This window comes from Oncorhynchus gorbuscha, linkage group LG14, assembly GCF_021184085.1.
Source record: "Oncorhynchus gorbuscha isolate QuinsamMale2020 ecotype Even-year linkage group LG14, OgorEven_v1.0, whole genome shotgun sequence".
In the NCBI taxonomy this organism is placed as follows: Eukaryota; Metazoa; Chordata; class Actinopteri; order Salmoniformes; family Salmonidae; genus Oncorhynchus; species Oncorhynchus gorbuscha.
The window spans coordinates 39,167,496-39,179,743 of record NC_060186.1 but is presented as its reverse complement, the minus strand read 5'-3'; positions in this window follow the sequence as shown (position 1 = coordinate 39,179,743).

Genomic DNA, 12,248 nt, shown 5'->3' with positions numbered 1-12,248 from the left:
CCCGCAAATGCTGATGCTCCAGATACTCAACTAGTCTAAAGAAGACCTGATTTTTGCTTCGTTTCTTTAATCAGCACAATTGTTTTCAGCTGTGCTAACATAATTGCGAAAGGCTTTTCTGATGTTCAATTAGCCTTTTAAAATTATAAACTGATTAGCTAACACAACGTGCCATTGTAACACAGGGATGGTTGCTGATAATGGGCCTCTATACGCCTATGTAGATTGTTCGTTAAAAAAACAGCCGTTTCCAGTTACTATAGTCATTTACAACATTAACAATGTCTAAACTGTATTTCTGATCAATTTGATGTTATTTTAATGGACAGAAAATGTGCTTTTCTTTCAAAAAACAAAGACATTTCTAAGTACCCCAAACTATTGAACAATAGTGTGTGTTGGGCTGTCAGTGGAGTATGTGTGAGTGTGTGGTAAAGATAAAAAATTGAATAACTTTATAGAGTCCAGGGTGTGAGAGACCAGTGCAAGAGACCCCAAAAAAGGGTCATTGCAGGTAGTCCGGGTGGCCATTTGATTAGCTATTTAGCAGACTTGTTTAGCAGTCTTATGGCTTGGGGCTATAAGCTGTTCAGGGTCCTGTTGATTCCAGACTTAGTGCACTGGTACCACTTCAAGACAAATTGTATTTTTCACATGTGCCGAATACCGCAGGTGTAGTAGATCTTACTGTGAGATGCTGACTTACGAACCCTGTCCCAACAATTCAGAGTTAGAAAGTATGAAAAATGTGCAAAAAAATAAAGAAAATATCAAATCTAATTTTATTGGTCACATCGGGTGGTGTAGGTGTCCTGGGGGGCAGGTAGTTTGCCACCGGTGATGCGTTGTGCAGACCTCACTACCCTCTGGAGAGCCTTACAGTTGTGGGCGGAGCAGTTGCCGTACCAGGCGGTGATACAGCCCGACAGGATGCTCTCGATAGTGCATCTGTAAAGGTGTGAGTGTTTTTGGTGACGAGCCAAATTTCTTCAGACTCCTGTGTGGGTGGACCATTTCAGTTTGTCTGTGATGTGTACGCCGAGGAACTTAACTTACCTTCTCCAATACTGTCCCGTCGATGTGGATAGGGGGGTGCTCCCTCTGCTGTTTCCTTAAGTCCATGATCATCTCCTTTGTTTTGTTGACGTTGCGTGTGAGGTTATTTTCCTGACACCACACCCTGAGGGTCGTCTCATCGTTGTTGGTAATCAGGCCTACCGCTGTAGTGTCGTCTGCAAACTTGATGATTGAGTTGGATGTGTGCATGGCTACGCAGGTCGTGGGTGAACAGGGAGTACAGGAGAGGGCTGAGAACGCACCCTTGTGGGGCCCCAGTGTTGAGGATCAGCGGGGTGGAGATGTTGTTTCCTACCCTCACCAACTGGGGGCGGCCCGTCAGAAAGTCCAGGACCCAGTTGCACAGGGCGGGGTCGAGACCCAGGGTACCGGTGTGGTGGGCCACTGGTAAACTGTAGTGTGTGTGTTAACTCCAGGGTTGGACGATGATCACACTTGGTTCAGGTGTGTGTGTGCCTTTTTGGAATTCTGTAACTCAAACACACACTCATATCCCCACAGGAGAAGAGACCGAATGGCAGTTCTGCTCGATATGTATTGTGATCTTGAATATTGCATTTGTTGAGAGTGGTTTGGCATTGGGAAGAAGAACCGTAGTCTTTTATTGTGAGTGTGCATGCGTGCTGTGTGTACAATCATTGTTATTATTTAAAAGGGAGCCCAAATCATGTCTTTGATCAAGCAGGTGAGAGGAGCAAGCAGGTAGCTAATAACAACCTAACTTTGAATATGATTAGAGATGTGAAATGCCCACTTTAACAGCTCTCCCTAACGTCACAATACATCTGTCTTTGTAGAACCGATTCAACAGGGCGGTTTGCACTAGCTTTAAATCAGTCTGGTCTGACCCAATTACCCTCCTGAAATTAAACATTTAATTGCATGTAGGTGGCCATCTGAAAAATGAGTCTGCCCCATTTTGAACCTTCTGTACAGTATGACTTTCTCATCAGACAGACTGCAGTGTAACGGCCAGCCGTTCAACTGGCACAGGTAGGTGGAGTAGATCCTGGGCATCAGAATCGTAGGCATGGCAGGGCCCTTCTGCTCCTGTCACAATGTCTCGACCTCACGTTTCTATCAGCCCCATGCATTCCTTGGCCCTCAGATGTCTGTCTGGTCTGCCAATGCCCAGCCTGGTTGCCAGACTGTTTCTGCTCATTTGCCAACTCTTGATGGAATTGTCATGCCAGCGTGACAATCACAATTGAGTAGGCCAGAGCACAAACATGTTCTGGGTCCAGGCTATCCAAGTCCTCCAGTCCAGAACAATCAGTCCTTTGTATCTTTTCTGGCTTTCGTAACATGATGAGCCATACAAATGGGTGGGTGCTCATATTTGTCCTATTTCCCACATGTACAGATGTAGGATCTTAATTTGATCTCCCTGTTGCAGGAAAACTTTCCGGGTTTTTTTTTTACTTGTACTATATTCAAAGTTATAAAGGGCTTTTAAAGTTTGTCATTCCCTCTTAAAAAATATCCATTAATGTTATCACATAATAATTCACGTCTTGTTGCAGCCAGATTATTTTCCTACTTTGAGAAATTGATCAAATTTAAGATAGTACTTCAGTAGGATCCTATCTGCCTCCTCCTGTGGAACTTCTACATTGTCAACGAACTTCATGCTGAAGAATAGGTATCATGAATCACTCTGATGCCTAGTGTTATGTTCATCAACAACATAAAAAAGCCTTGATTGGTACAGATGCAATTAAACCCTAACGAACGTATTTGCATGGTAAAGAGATTAGCTCTTAATTACACCAACTGTTTAACTACCGGAACGGACATGGTGCCGCTGCGATGCAGTCGGTGTCATTTAGAGTATTGAGATGAGTCTTGGAAAAACATGGACGTAGAACTGAAGATAGCCTCTCATATCCATGTCACTTATACACTGGCAAATGAAATGCTCTGAGGGCAATTTGACTGCAAATATTACAGAATGTGCACTCCAAATCAAATATACTGAACCAAAATATAAATGTAAAATGTTGGTTTCATGATTTGAAATAAAATAAATGTTACCCACAAAAAGCTTATTTCTCTAATTCTTTACAAAAATGTGTTTACATCCCAGTTCGTCAGCATTTTTCATTTTCCAAGATAATCCATCTACCAGACAGGTGTGTTATATCAAGAAGCTGATTAAACAGCATAATCATTCCACAGGTGCATCTTCTGCCGGGGACAATAAAAGGCAACTCTAAAAGAGAATGCAATTGGCATGCTGACTGCAGGAATGTCCACCTGCGCAGTTGCCAGAGAATTGAATGTTCATTTCTATACCATAATCCACCTCCGTTGTTTTAGAGAATGAGGCAGTGCATCTAACCGGCCTCACAACCGCAGACCATGTGTAACCACACCAGCCCAGGACCTCCACATCTGGCTTCTTTACCTTGAGGGATCCCCTGAGACCAGCCACACGGACAGGGGATGAAACTGTGGGTTTGCACAACCAAAGATCTTCTGCACAAACTGTCAGAAACCATCTCAGGGAAGCTCATCTGCTTGCTCGCCGTCTTAACCAGGGTCTTGACCTGACTGCAGTTTGGCGTCATAACCGACTTCAGTGGGCAAATGCTCACCTTTGATGGCCACTTGCACACTGGAGAAGTGTGCTATTCACAGATGAATCCCGGTTTCACTGTAGTGGGCAGATGTCTGACAGCGTGTATGGCGTTGAGTGGGCAAGCGGTTTGCCGATGTCAACATTGTGAACAGAGTGTCCCATCATGGTGGCAGTGCGGTTATGGTATGGGCAGGCATAAGCTACAGACAACGAACGCAATTGCATTTTATCAATGGCAATTTGAATGCACAGAGATACCGTGCCGAGATCCCGAAGCCCAGTGTCATGCCGTTCATCGTCCGCCATCACCTCATGTTTCAGCATTATAATGCATGGCTCCATGGCGCAAGGATCTGTACACAATTCCTGAAATTGTCCCAGTTCTTCCATGGCCTGCATACTCACCAGACATGTGACCCACTGAGGATGTTTGGGATGCTCTGGATTGACGTGTACGACAGCATGTTCCAGTTCCCACCAATATCCAACAACTTCGCACAGCCATTGAAGGGGAGTGGGACAACGTTCGACAGGCCACAATCAACAGCCTGATCAACTCTATGAGAAGGAGATGTCGCGCTGCATGAGGCAAATGGTGGTCACACCAGATACTGACTGGGTTTCTGATCCACGCCCTTATCTTTTATTATTATTTTTATATATGGTATGTGACCAATGGATGCCCACCTGTAGTCCCTGTCACGTGAAATCCATAGATTAAGGTCTAATTTATTTATTTCAATTGGCTGTTTTCCTTATTTTCTATTTATTTATTATTTCACCTTTATTTAACCAGGTAGGCCAGTTGAGAACAAGTCGGTAGGATAGTCAGTTTTACGAGGGTATGGCAGCATGAGTGAAGGATGCTTTGTTGCGAAACAGGAAGCTGATTCTAGATTTCATTTTGGATTGGAGATGTTTAAAATGTGAGTCTGGAAGGAGTTTACAGTCTAACCCAGACACCTAGGTATTTGTAGTTGTTCACATATTCTATGTCAGAACCGTCCAGGGTAGTGATGCTAGACGAGCAGGCAGGTGCGGCTGTTGAGTCTGACGATAAGAATGAGGTGATTGACAGAGTCGAAAGCCTTGGCCAGGTCGATGAATACGGCTGCACAGTATTGTCTTTTATCGATGGCGGTTATGATATCGTTTAAGACCTTGAGCGTAGCTGAGGTGCACCCATGACCAGCTCGGAAACCAGATTGCATAGCGGAGAAGGTACGGTGGGATTCGAAATGGTCGGTGATCTGTTTTTTAACTTGGCTTTCGAGGACCTTAGAAAGGCAGGGTAGGACGGATATAGGTCTGTAACTGTTGAGTCTAGAGTATCTCCCCCTTTGAAGAGGGAGATGACCGTGACAGCTTTCCAATCTTTGGGGATCTCAGACGATACGAAAGAGAGGTTGAACAGGCTAGTAACAGGGCTTGCAACAATTGTGGCAGATCATTTTAGAAAGAGAGGGTCCAGATTATCTAGCCCAGCTGATTCGTAGGGGTCCAGATTTTGCTGCTCTTTCAGAACATCAGCTATCTGAATTTGGGTGAAGGAGAAATGGGGGAGGCTTGGGAAAGTTGCTGTGGGGGGTGAAGAGCTGTTGACCGGGGTAGGGGTAGCCAGGTGGAAAGCATGGCCAGCCGTAGAAAAATGCTTTTTGAAATTCTCCAGTTTTGACAGTGTTTCCTAGGTTCAGTGCAGTGGGAAACTGGGAGGAGGTGCTCTTGCAGTGTCCCAGAACTTTTTGGAGTTTGTGCTACAGGATGCAAATTTCTGTTTGAAAAAGCTAGCCTTTTCTTTCCTTAACTGCCTGTGAATATTGATTCCTAACTTCCCTGAAAAGTTGCAAACATATACAGTGGGGCAAAAAAAGTATTTTGTCAGCCACCAATTGTGCAAGTTCTCCCACTTAAAAATATGAGAGAGGCCTGCAATTTTCATCATAGGTACACTTCAACTATGACAGACAAAAGTAGAGAAAAAAAATCCAGAAAATCACATTGTAGGATTTTTAATGAATTTATTTGCAAATTATGGCGGAAAATAACTTGCACAATTGGTGGCTGACTAAATACCTTTTTGCCCCACTGTATGAACTGTAACTCAGTAAAATGTTTTACATTGTTAAATTTAAATTGTTGCTAATATTTTATATTTGCCATGTTACTGTCTGTGTGCTTGTGTACATAGATGTAGCTTTATAGCTATGTGGTTTCAGTAGGTGGCGTTAGCATAATGTTATAGCCAATCCATGTAGTGATTTGAGATGTAAATTATTGTCTTAATGCGTTTCTAATGGGATGGATGATATGGGTCAGAGTGATTGCTGTAGTGTGACTGACAACCACTGTTGATTTGCCTCCGGTCCGCATGGCAAGAGATGATTGACAGGAGAACAGTGTGTTTATAAACTCAGCAAAAAAGGAACCTCCCTTTGTCAGGACCCTGTCTTTCAAAGATAATTAGTAAAAATCCAGATTTCCTCACAGATCTTCATTGTAAACGATTTAAACACTGTTCCCCATGCATGTTCAATAAACAATTAATGAACATGCACCTGTGGAAAGGTCATTAAGACACGAACAGCTTAAAGACTGTAGGCAATAAAGATCACAGTTATGTAAACTTAGGACACGAAAGAGGCCTTTCTACTGACTGAAAAACACCAAACAAAATATTCCCAGGGTCCCTTCTCATCTGCGTGATCGTGCCTTAGGCATGTTGCAAGGAGGCATGAGAACTGCAGATGTCGCCAGGACAATAAATTGCAATATCAGCTGATCATCTTCGCAGTGGCAGGCCACGTGTAACAACACCTGCACAGGATTGGTACATCGGAACATCACATCACACAGGATGGCAACAACAACTGCCCGAGTTACTGACCGAGTTACACCAGGAACGCACAATCCCTCCATCAGTGCTCAGACTGTCCCCAATAGGCTGAGAGAGGCTGGACTGAGGGCTTGTAGGCCTGTTGTAAGGAAGGTTCTCACCAGACATCACCGGCAACAACGTCGCCTATGGGCATAAACCCACCTTCACTGGACCAGACAGGACTGGCAAAAAGTGCTCTTCACTGACGAGTCACAGTTTTGTCTCACCAGGGGTGCTGGTCAGATTTGTGTTAGTCGTCGAAAGAGTGAGCGTTACACTGAGGCCTGTACTCTGGAGCGGAATCGATTTAGAGGTGGAGGGTCTGTCATGTTCTGGGGCGGTGTGTCACAGCATTACCGGACTGAGCTTGTTGTCATTTCAGGCAATCTCAACTCTGTGTGTTACAGGGAAGACATCCTCCTCCCTCATGTGGTACCCTTCCTGCAGGCTCATCCTGACATGACCCTCCAGCATGACAATGTCACCAGCCATACTGCTCGTTCTGTGCGTGATTTCTTGCAAGACAGGAATGTCAGTGTTCTGCCATGGCCAGCGAACAGCCCGGATCTCAATCCCATTGATCACGTCTGGACCTGTTGGATCAGCGGGTGAGGGCTTGGGCCATACCTGCCAGAAGTGTCTGGGACCTGTTGGATCGGCGGGTGAGGGCTAGGGCCATTCCTGCCAGAAGTGTCTGGGACCTGTTGGATCGGAGGGTGAGGGCTAGGGCCATTCCTGCCAGAAGTGTCCGGGAACTTGCAGGTGCCTTGGTGGAAGAGTGTGGTAACATCAAGAACTGACAAATCTGGTGCAGTCCATGAGGAGTTTATGCATTGCAGTACTTATTGCAGCTGGTGGCCACACCAGATACTGACTGTTACTTTTGATTTAGACCCCCCCCCCTCCCTTTTTTCAGGGACACATTATTCAATTTCTGTTAGTCACATGTCTGTGGAACTTGTTTCGTTTGTCTCAGTTGTTGAATCTTGTTATGTTCATACAAATATTTACACATGTTAAGTTGCTGAAAATAAACTTAGTTGACAGTGAGAGGACATTTCTTTTTTTGCTGAGTTTATGTGCTGTTCTATTCATATTCCGGTTAAAAAACACGTGTTTTGTCACAGGGCAGCTTCAGTGATTTATTAAGGAGGATGCTACAACAGATGGTCCTTCTGTAGCTCAGTTGGTAGAGCATGGCGCTTGTAATGCCAGGGTAGTGGGTTCGATCCCCGGGACCACCCATACGTAGAATGTATGCACACATGACTGTAAGTCGCTTTGGATAAAAGCGTCTGCTAAATGGCATATATTATTATTATATTATTATTATTACTTAACTTTTATGCATTATCACCATTAAATTCCTCCATATTCAATTGCAAAAATGATAATTTCCTCAGTGTTACATTTTGTTATGCTGTAGCTGTGTTATGAAAGGGGTGGGGTGTGGTGGTACATCAAAAACAAAAAGTACAGTACTTTCATCCTGCATTTGCTAAAAGACTAATTTATGTATTTGCATGAAAAGAGGTCCCTTTCACTCGTTTTAAACTGGGTGTCAAGCGTTTCTCTCTGAACGTGTTCCTGGTGAAGTACCAGAAGGTAGTCATCGTCACAGTTTTTCTGTCTTTCTTTTCTGCTGTTTTCTGTGAAAAATGTGATGTAGTGGTTCCAAGTGTGAAATATTTATGTGTACATATGAAACAGCTGTTACTGGACTTGAGAATGAAACTGAAACACACTTATGAGCCTTATTCGGGGGGGGGGGGTTGTAGAATAAGCTCGTGATTTTACATATGTCCTGCATTAATGCCGGCTCTTAAGTGGCAAAATACTTCTGTGGAGACCTGTGGATAATTATTGCTCTCTTATGTTTACATTGCATTCGGGAAAGTATTCAGACCACTTGACATTTCTCACATTTTGTTACGTTACGTCCTTATTCTAAAACAGATTTTTGTTTTGTTTATCAATCTACACATAATACCCCATAATAACAAAGCAAAAACAGGTTTTTAGAAATGTGTGCAAGTATATAAAATAAAATAAACAATCATGACAAAGCCCCTGGTACTGACAACTTGGATGGAAAATGACTAAGGATGGTAGAGGACTATATTGCCACTCGTATTTGCCATCTGTTCAATCTAAGCCGACGGGAAAGTGTGTGAGATCAGGCCTGGTGGGAAGGGAAAGTAATTCCGCTGCCCAAGAATAGCAAAGCACCCTTTACTGATTCAAACAGACCGATCAGCCTGCAACCGACCCTAAATTTAAAAAAAAAAATTTTTTAAATACTTTGAAATCGCAGAATTTCAGCATGCTTATATGGAATGGTGTCTGTATACGCTGATGGCTTAACGTTATACAGTGCATTCGGAAAGTATTCAGACCCCTTGACTTTTTCCACATTTTGTTACGTTACAGCATTATTATAAAATGGACTAAATCGTTTTTTCCCTCATCAACCTTCACACAATACCCCATATTGACTAAGCAAAAACAGTTTAAAAAAAATCATAAACATAAACTGTTATTACATTTACGCATGTATTCAGAACCTTTACTCAGTACTTTGTTGAAGCACTTTTGGCAGCGATTACAGCCTTGAGTCTTCTTGGGTATGACGCTACAAGCTTGGCACACTTGTATTTGGGTAGTTTCTCCAATTTTTCTCTGCAGATCCTCTCAAGCGTGTTCAGGTTGGATGGGGAGTGTCACTGCATAGCTATTTTCAGGACTCTCCAGAGATGTATGTTCGAAGTCCGGACTCTGGCTGACTCAAGGACATTCAGAGACTTGTCCCGAAGCCACTCCTGCGTTGTCTTGGCTGTGTGCTTAGGGTCGCTGTCCTGTTGGCAGGTGAATCTTCACCCCAGTCTGAGGTCCTGAGCTTTCGGGAGCAGGTTTTCATCAAGGATCTCTCTGTACTTTTCTCTGTTCAACTTTCCCTCAATTCTGACTAGTCTCCCAGTCCCAGGTCGCTGAAAAACATCCCCACAGCATGATTCTGCCACTACCATGCTTCACCATAGGGATGGTGCCAGGTTTCCTCCAGACGTGACGCTTGGCATTCAGGCCAGAGAATCTTGTTTCTCATGGTCTGAGAGTCCTTTAGGTGCCTTTTGTCCAAGCGGGCTGTCATGTGCCTTTTACTGAGGAGTGGCTTCCGTCTGGCCACTCTACCATAAAGGCCTGATTAGTGGATTGCTGCAGAGATTATTGAAATTCTGGAAGGTTCTCCCATCTCCACAGAGGAACTCTGGAGCTCTGTCAGAGTGACCATTGGGTTCTTGGTCACTTTCCTGACCAAGGCCCTTCTCCCCCGATTGCTCAGTTTTGCCGGGGGGCCAGCTCTATGTACCCTTCCTCCGATCTGTGCCTCAGCACAATCAAGTCTCGGAGCTCTACGGACAATACCTTCGACCTCATGGATTGGTTTTTGCTCTGACATGCACTATGGGACCTTACATACACAGGTGTGTGCCTTTCCAAATCATGTCCAATCAATTGAATTTACCACAGACTACAATCAAGTTATAGCAACATCTTAAAGATGATCAATGGAAACAGGATGCACCTGAGCTCCATTTCGAGTCTCATAACAAAATACATTTTTTGTATAAATTTGCAAAAAAAAATGAAAAACCTGTTTTAGCTTTGTCGTTATGGGGTATTGTGTGTATATTGATGAAGGAAAATGTAATTTAATACATTTTAGAAAATAACAAAATCTTGAAAAAGTCAAAGGGTCTGAATACTTTCCGAATGCACTATATGCCTCCTATCTTTATATTTTATACACTATGACAGCAGTCCTGAGGAGAGGTAGAATATCTTGCTACATAAAATGGAGAGCTGTGGAGCGTTTGTTTCCAATTCCAATCCAACCAAATTCACATTCACAGTTTCAAAATCCCAAATCCCTCTTATGAGCTCTACCTGAGCCAAGGCACACCGAGTCCGGGAGGCACCGTTTCAAATAGACAGCCATTCTTATTGACGTTAATAGTAGTATGCGGCACTGCTTCCAAAGCAGGAATAATAAGAGAGGATGACATCTGTAATGGGACTCTGTAGAGATAAACCAAATATGTGTGCTAATGGCAAAGACCGGCCAATAGGAATGATTAAACAATTAAAAACCTTATAGCCCGGCACAGTAACATACATATAGAGCTCAGTAAATTACATTTACATTACATTTAAGTCATTTAGCAGACGCTCTTATCCAGAGCGACTTACAAATTGGTGCATTCACCTTATGACATCCAGTGGGACAGTCACTTAACAATAGTGCATCTAAAACTTAAGGGGGGGTGAGAGGGATTACTTATCCTATCCTAGGTATTCCTTAAAGAGGTGGGGTTTCAGGTGTCTCCGGAAGGTGGTGATTGACTCCGCTGTCCTGGCGTCGTGAGGGAGTTTGTTCCACCATTGGGGGGCCAGGGCAGCGAACAGTTTTGACTGGGCTGAGCGGGAGCTGTACTTCCTCAGTGGTAGGGAGGCGAGCAGGCCAGAGGTGGATGAACGCAGTGCCCTTGTTTGGGTGTAGGGCCTGATCAGAGCCTGGAGGTACTGAGGTGCCGTTCCCCTCACAGCTCCGTAGGCAAGCACCATGGTCTTGTAGCGGATGCGAGCTTCAACTGGAAGCCAGTGGAGAGAACGGAGGAGCGGGGTGACGTGAGAGAACTTGGGAAGGTTGAACACCAGACGGGCTGCGGCGTTCTGGATGAGTTGAAGGGGTTTAATGGTACAGGCAGGGAGCCTGCAGCGTCACAACGTTGCGTGAAACAGCTGATGCATGTTTCAGTGTTATTTGAAAGCGAGCATAGAAGTTATTTATCTCGTCTGGTAGGCTGTGTCACTGGGCAGCTCTCGGCTGTGCTTCCCTCAGTAGTCTTTAATAGTTTTCAAGCCCTGCCACATGTGACGAGCCTCAGAGCCGGTGTAGTACGATTTGATCATAGTCCTGTATTGATGCTTTGGCTGTTTCATGGTTCATCGGAGGGCATAGCGGGATCTCTTATAAGCTTCCACATTAGAGTCCTGCTCCTTGAACGCGGCTGCTCTACCCTTTAGCTCAGTGAGAATGTTGCCTGTGATCCATGGCTTCTGGTTGGGTTATGTACGAACAGTCACTGTGGGGACGACGTCCTCGATGCACTTATTGTTAACGCCAGTGACTGATGTGGTGTATTCCTCAATGTCATCAGAAGAACCCTGGAACATATTCTAGTCTGTGTTTGGGGTAAAGGTCGTCCAGAGTTTTTTTCCCCTCTGGTTGCACATTTAACATGTTGAGAGAGATTTGGTAGAACTGATTTAAGTTTCCCTGCATTAAAGTCTCCGGCCACTAGGAGCCCCGCCTCTGGATCAACGTTTTCCTGCTTGCTTATGGCAGTATACAGCTCATTAAGTGCTGTCTTAGTGCCAGCATCGGTCTGTGGTGGTATGCAGACAGCTATGAAAAACACAGATGAAAACTCTCTAGGTAGACAGTGTGGTCTACAGCTTATCATGAGATACTCTACCTCTGGCGAGAAAAACCTAGACGTCCTTAGATATCACCAGCTGTTGTTTACATAAATGCATAGGCCCCCGCCCCGTGTAATACCAGAGGCTGCTGTCCTGCTGATAGAGTGTATAACATAGGCCCCCGCCCCGTGTCATAACAGAGGTGGAGAAATCCCACGTGTATGGTGACAAAAT